Genomic DNA, 6,512 nt, shown 5'->3' on the forward strand with positions numbered 1-6,512 from the left:
GAATCTTAATCTGACGTGATTTCTTTCATTCTCTCTCCTTAGTAATTAATATTGCTGCACGAAATCTGAGGCTTACTCTTTATTGCGAGCAATATGTTATGAAGTGATTGGTTTTGCTCAAGAAAACATAATCTATACTTTATTATTAACTCTCTAAATCTCCTTTTCTTTTATAATAATAGCATTGTCTTGGGAGATGGTAGTTAGATGTCTAGTTTTTTGGTTTTATTGCAAAAGAAAACTTGATTAAAATGGGAGCAGGAATAATCTAGAAAAGTACAGTTTATATAATTATCTAAATACAGCCTTTGTTTGAGTTTCAGCCAGCTTCCCAACGGTCAGTATTTGTTGATAACCCTGTTTACAAGATAACCAAGGGACAGTGGCCCTAGCTCACTTTGCAGAATAGCTGGTTTTCCTTTTCTTATTTTTCTGTTCTTTTTTTAATGTTCAAATTGAGTTTGGCCTGAGTTTCTGAAACTTGAGTGCCTGAAGCTCTGAGCCATTTCCTCAGAACAAAAATCTGACTCCAAGTGCCTCAGTTTGAGTAAGCAATACCCGGAGCTGCATACACTTGCAGTGTTTAGAAGCAGCTGGCCAGTGATCAGTGTTTAACCTATTTACAGGACGCGTTCTCAAACCACTAACCAGAGGTTTTCTTTGCACTGTCCCACTTTTCTCTTTCTGCTTTCCCCTGGGGTCCTGGGTCAGAGCAGATATTGCCCCCTCATCCAGTAGCCCTTCTCGTTCCCATACATCCCACACTCGCAGCAGCAGTAAATGAAATATGAAAGCTTGCCCCAAATGCCATTTCGGTTATGCGACAGGGGACACTCTTAAGCAGTCAAAATGGAGAGCAATTGCCTGATTACGCAGTAAAATCAGTTGATGATAAATCTTTCTTTCCCATGGTTCCGTTCTTTCTATTAATGTCTCCTTCCCTCATTATTTTACCCGCTTTTTCCTCTCCAAATATGTAACTGTTAATAGTTGAATGAATAGGACACTCACCTAGGATGTACTTTGCTTTTGCTTGTAATTCTGCTGCAGCTGTGATTTGCAACATCTAATCTTTGCTGTGCTTCAGTTCCCTGTCTGTAAGGTAGGGATGGCATTTCGCTGTAACAGGGGCATTGTGAAACAGAACCACTCAAAGTCGGCAAGTGGTTCAGGTATGGTTCTGGTGAGGCCCTTTTTAAAGAACTTGAACAGCTTAGTGGAGTGGTGTGCCCCTGTCTGCTAGCCAAAAAGGTTTTAGGAGACTGCCACTCACATCATCTGTACTACTGGTAACAACCAGGGAAAAGGGGCTGGGGGGGGGGGGCGGGGGGGCGCATTCATGAAAGACAGACCATACAGAGGTCTTTGCAAAGTAGAAAAGACCTTTGTCTTTAACCACAACAGCGGATAGCCCTCTGTAGAAATCTGCCTGTGGGTACAGATGAAGACAGAATGATTCTGACAATTTTAAAAAATAGCTTTTGCAAAAAAATAATTGTGAATTCCCCAGCTCTGGCTTATAGAACGTGGAGGAGTTTTGCAGAGGAAATAATGTTCCCCAGCAAAAACTGAACGACGCTCTGCAAGCTCGCTTAAAACTCCCTCGAAGTCCTGCCTTGCCTCAAGACACTCCCTCTAGGATGGACATTTGTCGCCCAAGGGAGTGTTAGAAGGCCAGGAGGGCCTGGCTCTAAAAAGGCTTGCCTAGGCTGCCCGTATAGAAAGTAAAATGAAAGAACTGAGTATCAGTGTTGGAACTGAGGCTCGCTGAGTGAAAAACTGAGTTGAGCGCGCTGTTGGGTTTGTGTGGCGGGGGAGGCGCTACAGGGGTGGCTCCTGTGAGAAGCTGCTAGAAGCTTCCCTGGCTCCAAGTCAGACCTGCCACTTGCCAAGGCCAAGCCCATCAGTGACAGTGGTAGCACCTCTGGGATAGCATATTTAAGAAGGGGAAAAGACTGCTGAAAAACCTGCAACAGAGAGAGGAGTGGGATGTAACAGAAACAACCATGCAGACACCAAGGTCAGTGAAGAAGGAGAGGGAGGAGGTACGCCAGAGCAGAGATTCCCCTGCAGCCCATGGTGAGACGGCAGGCTGTCTCCCGGCAGCCCATGGAGGTTAACGGTGGAGCAGAGATTCCCCTGCAGCCCATGGAGGACCCCACGGTGGAGCAGGTGGCTGGGCCCAGAGAAGGCTGTGACTCCGTGGGAAAGCCCACGCTGGAGCAGTTTGTGGAGGACTGCAGCGCGTGGAAAGGACTTGAGCTGGAGAAGTTCGTGGAGGGCTGACCCCTGTGGGAGAGACCCCACGCTGGAGCAGGGGAAGAGTGTGAGGAGTCCTCCTCCCGAGGAGGAAGGAGCAGCAGAAACAGCGTGTGACGAACTGACGGCAACCCCCATCCCCTGTCTTCCTGTGCTTCTGGGGGGGAGGAGGTAGAGGCATTGGGAGCAAAGCTGAGCCCAGGAAGAAGGGAGGGGTGGGGGAAAGTGTGTTTTTAAGGTATGGTTCTATTTCTCATTATCGTACTCTGATTTGATTAGTAACAAATGAAATTGACTCATTTTTCCCCAAGTCGAGTCTGTTTTGCATGTGACCATAATTGGTCACGAGGTCAAAGGCTCACGAGCCCTTTTGTTGTATTTTCTCCTCCCCATCCCGCCAGCGGGGAGGAGTGAGCGAGCAGCTGCGTGGTGCTTTGTTGCCGGCTGGGCCTAAACCACGACAAGCTCGTAGCCTAAGGAAACCCATCATCAGTAAGGCTGATTCATGGGTCAGTTCCCTGGGCCAGGTAAGTCCCTGTCGTGGTGAGTTGTCCTCTGCTTCACTTGGGATCAATACAGTCGTGTGCCTCAAAAAACCCTTAATATTTCAGCGAATCCAGGAATAAATTACTGTTCAGGACTATAAAAAGGGCAAAGATAGGTGGTTTAACAAAAGATGGTACAGCTCTGTAGGCCTTTTGAGAGAATTGCTTGGAGAGTAACCAGAGATATCCTTGTTTTTCTTGACCTTAAGAGTCCTACTGGGGCAAATTTTGTCCTCCTTTCTTTAGCTCTGTGTCACTATTTTAATTTTCTTATTGTCCCTAATTTTCCTTCAGAACCAAAGCATTCTGCATAAATGATGGCAGGGCAAATAATAATAAAACTGTATTTTGTGGGACATCATACACTCAAGTGAGCTGGGGATTGCTCTGTAACTGTGCATTAGCACTGTAAAATGGTTTGCCACATAACTGTGTTGGCTTAAATCACCCAAAGAGTCTGAGGAAACAGGCAGAAAGCGGGGAAAAAGGTCTCTAGATTCTGGTTCAGTCTCCCTTTGAACCTGCAGGAACTCATTCCTTGATGGTCTGGAGAACAGAAACAGGGACGAATATGAAGGCTCTGACAGATGCTAAAAATTCATCTTCCCTCAAGGAAGGTGATCAGCTAAGGGACCAGACTGGTGCGTCACCTGATGATGAGCTTCTAAATGTAACAGAGTGATTCATGTGGATGGTTTGTTCTCAAGTCCTTTCTCTTTATATCAAAATGGGTTGATCCTGCTTTTCAAAACAATTCTTTGAGTTATACCACACCATACAGGGATTATTGTAGGGAGGATGAGGACATGCCTGAACTCATGCAGATCTGTTGGATCAGCACAGTGAATATGCACTTGTATCAAGAGCATGGCCAAAGTGGTAACAAGTGTGAGGTTGCTCCAGGAGCAGACCTCAGCAGGTTGGTGGAGAGATCAGAGTGAGGTAACGCTGTGGAGGTGGAGTTACACCCACAGCCATGCCACATGGGTCACTTGGCTATGCAGGTTGGCATAACTCCTATGGGACCTCATTTCCAAGATGAATGTTCTCGACAAGAAATCTGAAGTTCATGGAAAGCAGGCAGAACCGGTGTAACCAGCTGAAGCCTTAGAAAATACAAATTAATATTCATGCAAAAATGTTTTCATTGTTTGGCTCGGCCAAAAACCTTGCTCTGACTTTGTTGTTCTCCTTGTTGAGAAAAATGGGTTGCAGTAAGCACAGCTTTTCAGACTACAGTTTCCTACATTTGTGTCATTCTTTGGACTTGTAATTAAATATTGAAGAGACAAAGGAGACTTGGCAGGCAGTCATACTCACAGCAGTCTAATGTCATACGGTTTCTCTGAAAGAAAAATGTTCTGAAACAGATGAGATAATGTACTTAACTGAAAAAAAAGCCACTAAGTACTCACTGGACAAATACTCTCATAACATTTTATCATCGGTACAGGAAAATTAATACTTCTAAAACATCTGACTGTGGCAATGGCAGCTGAAGGTCTGTGTTAACATTAAACCAGATTTTTGCGGTGCAATTTTGAGTTTTCAAGGGCCACTATTTTTCTGTTTCTCTCCAACCAAATTAGGCTCAAAGCAGTGGGAGGCCAGCTTGCAGACCTCTCTTGAACAGCGTATTCCTTTTATGCAGTGATAAGTAAGAGCTTTTTCAGGTTCTCCTAGCTTTTGGTGAAAGGCCATCTTTTCTTCTCCCTCCTATTATGATTTTCAAAAGAATCTCCAATAAAACTGTACAAACAGAACTGCAATAATTATATCTGTCTTGGTAAAAATAAAGGGTTGCTGTCTGCCTTTCCCAGAAGAAGTGCTTTCTTAGAAGCTTTTGATTATTACGCATCCATGTATCCCTGACCTCCCATTTGCCTTCAGTTGAAGATTTTTGAGACTGAAAGTATGAATAAATAAACACAAATTTTTAAAAAGTTTACAACTACTTGAAATACTCCTGCCACAAGCAGCACCCAGATAAAACACTGCGACAGGGAAGTTCTCCCTTACAGTCTGTTCCATTTAATTGGCGTAATTCTTCACACAGCTTAATCAGGGAGTGAATAACTCCAGAAGCTTAATTCTAAGCAAAACATGACTTATATTTGCATAAAACTTTCTTCCCTGGGATTCAACAAGTTTGTGTTCCTGCTAGTCTTATGCCTTTTCTCAGAACTGGTTTCCTTCAAAAGAAAAAAATGTGCTTCCTCATTCCTGACTGCAGGAACCGGAGTCTGACCTGCACAACCATGCACAGCTCAGCTGATGTCCCTACGGCTAAACGCCTTCCCAGTACAGATCTGCCCCATCCTGTCCATGCTAAAGGCTACCTTCCAGGTAACACTAGGGAAGAAGCCAACTTCTTCCTCCTCTTTCAGATCCTCGCTAATCTGAACATCAATTAATGGCTTATTTGTATATTTATGCTGTATGAAAGTTAAACCACTAAAAACTCAGCTGAACAGGACATTGCTTACACTGAAGCTACTTTTGCAACTTTTTAATGACTATAAGATCAATTTCTTGCTTTGGCAACATTAATTAATACCACTGCTGCCAATGGAAATGGCTATAGTTAATAATGTTCCTCCTGTTTTTTTCTGATTATCAAACCTGAAAGTCTTTTATTTTTCTTTACGTTACAGATATTTCATGTCTGGACTCTCTGAAATTGCATCAAGCTGAACCTTGCACTATAACTTGTCAGTCTTTTCATGAAGAGAAGGTTGCTTCTTTGGGGAAACAGGGACAGCCATGGCTCTTGACCTCTCTACAGAAAGGCAGGCAGACAATAAGATTCTAGTTCATACTAAGCTGGAGACGAAAGCCAGGTCTCAGATTTATCTCTGTGGATCCAGAGGACATGGACCTCATTAGAACAACTCAGCAACCTTGACTCTGACAGTCTTCTATCTCTGTACGATGCCTCTGGTAGAGCTGACGTACAGTGTGAATTATCTTCTCACAAACCAAATCTAAATTTGAGCTTCTTATACCCTATCACTTAAACAGTCATCTGAAGAGAAGATGGTGTTTGTGTGACTTCTGTTCTGTGCCAGAAATTAAAACAAGACAAAACTCAGATTCCCATAGCCAAAATGACAGGCAGTATTCGTAGTACTCAGCAGTAAGGAAAACTTTATTTCCTCATTTTCTCCTGCCTTCTCTGGTTCAGTAAATTCCATTTTGGAAGCTAATCATATTAAGTAGCTTAACTTATTATAGGCATGATGGCGGGCAAGCACACATAAGTCTAATACCCAAATTATTCTCAGGGAGACAATCCATTGTGTCAGCCAGTGATCAAAGTGTCCATTTATATTCACAATGCTATATACAAAATGATTTAATTTCAACATCTAATTGTTTTTTAGCCATAAATGATTATGTGATAAACAAATCCTTTGGAACCTAAAAGAGTGGTATCATTGTAAATATCTCTACGTGTCTCAACTTAATAAGGGATGTCAAAAGTCTGAGAAGCTATGACCCAAAATGGTTCCCTCAGCTGCTCGAGAAAGAGAGAGGATACAGGATATCTTTGCTACATTTTCAAAGGCACATATGAAGAGGGAACACTATTAGAAGTGATCCTGCTGTTCTCTGTCCTCCCTGAAGTTGTACTCCAAGCACAGGTATTTTTATATTCTTGCTTTATACTGTAAGCCTTGTTTTAAATAAGCAGCCCAAGGAACCAAA

This window comes from Gymnogyps californianus, chromosome 1 (assembly GCF_018139145.2).
Source record: "Gymnogyps californianus isolate 813 chromosome 1, ASM1813914v2, whole genome shotgun sequence".
In the NCBI taxonomy this organism is placed as follows: Eukaryota; Metazoa; Chordata; class Aves; order Accipitriformes; family Cathartidae; genus Gymnogyps; species Gymnogyps californianus.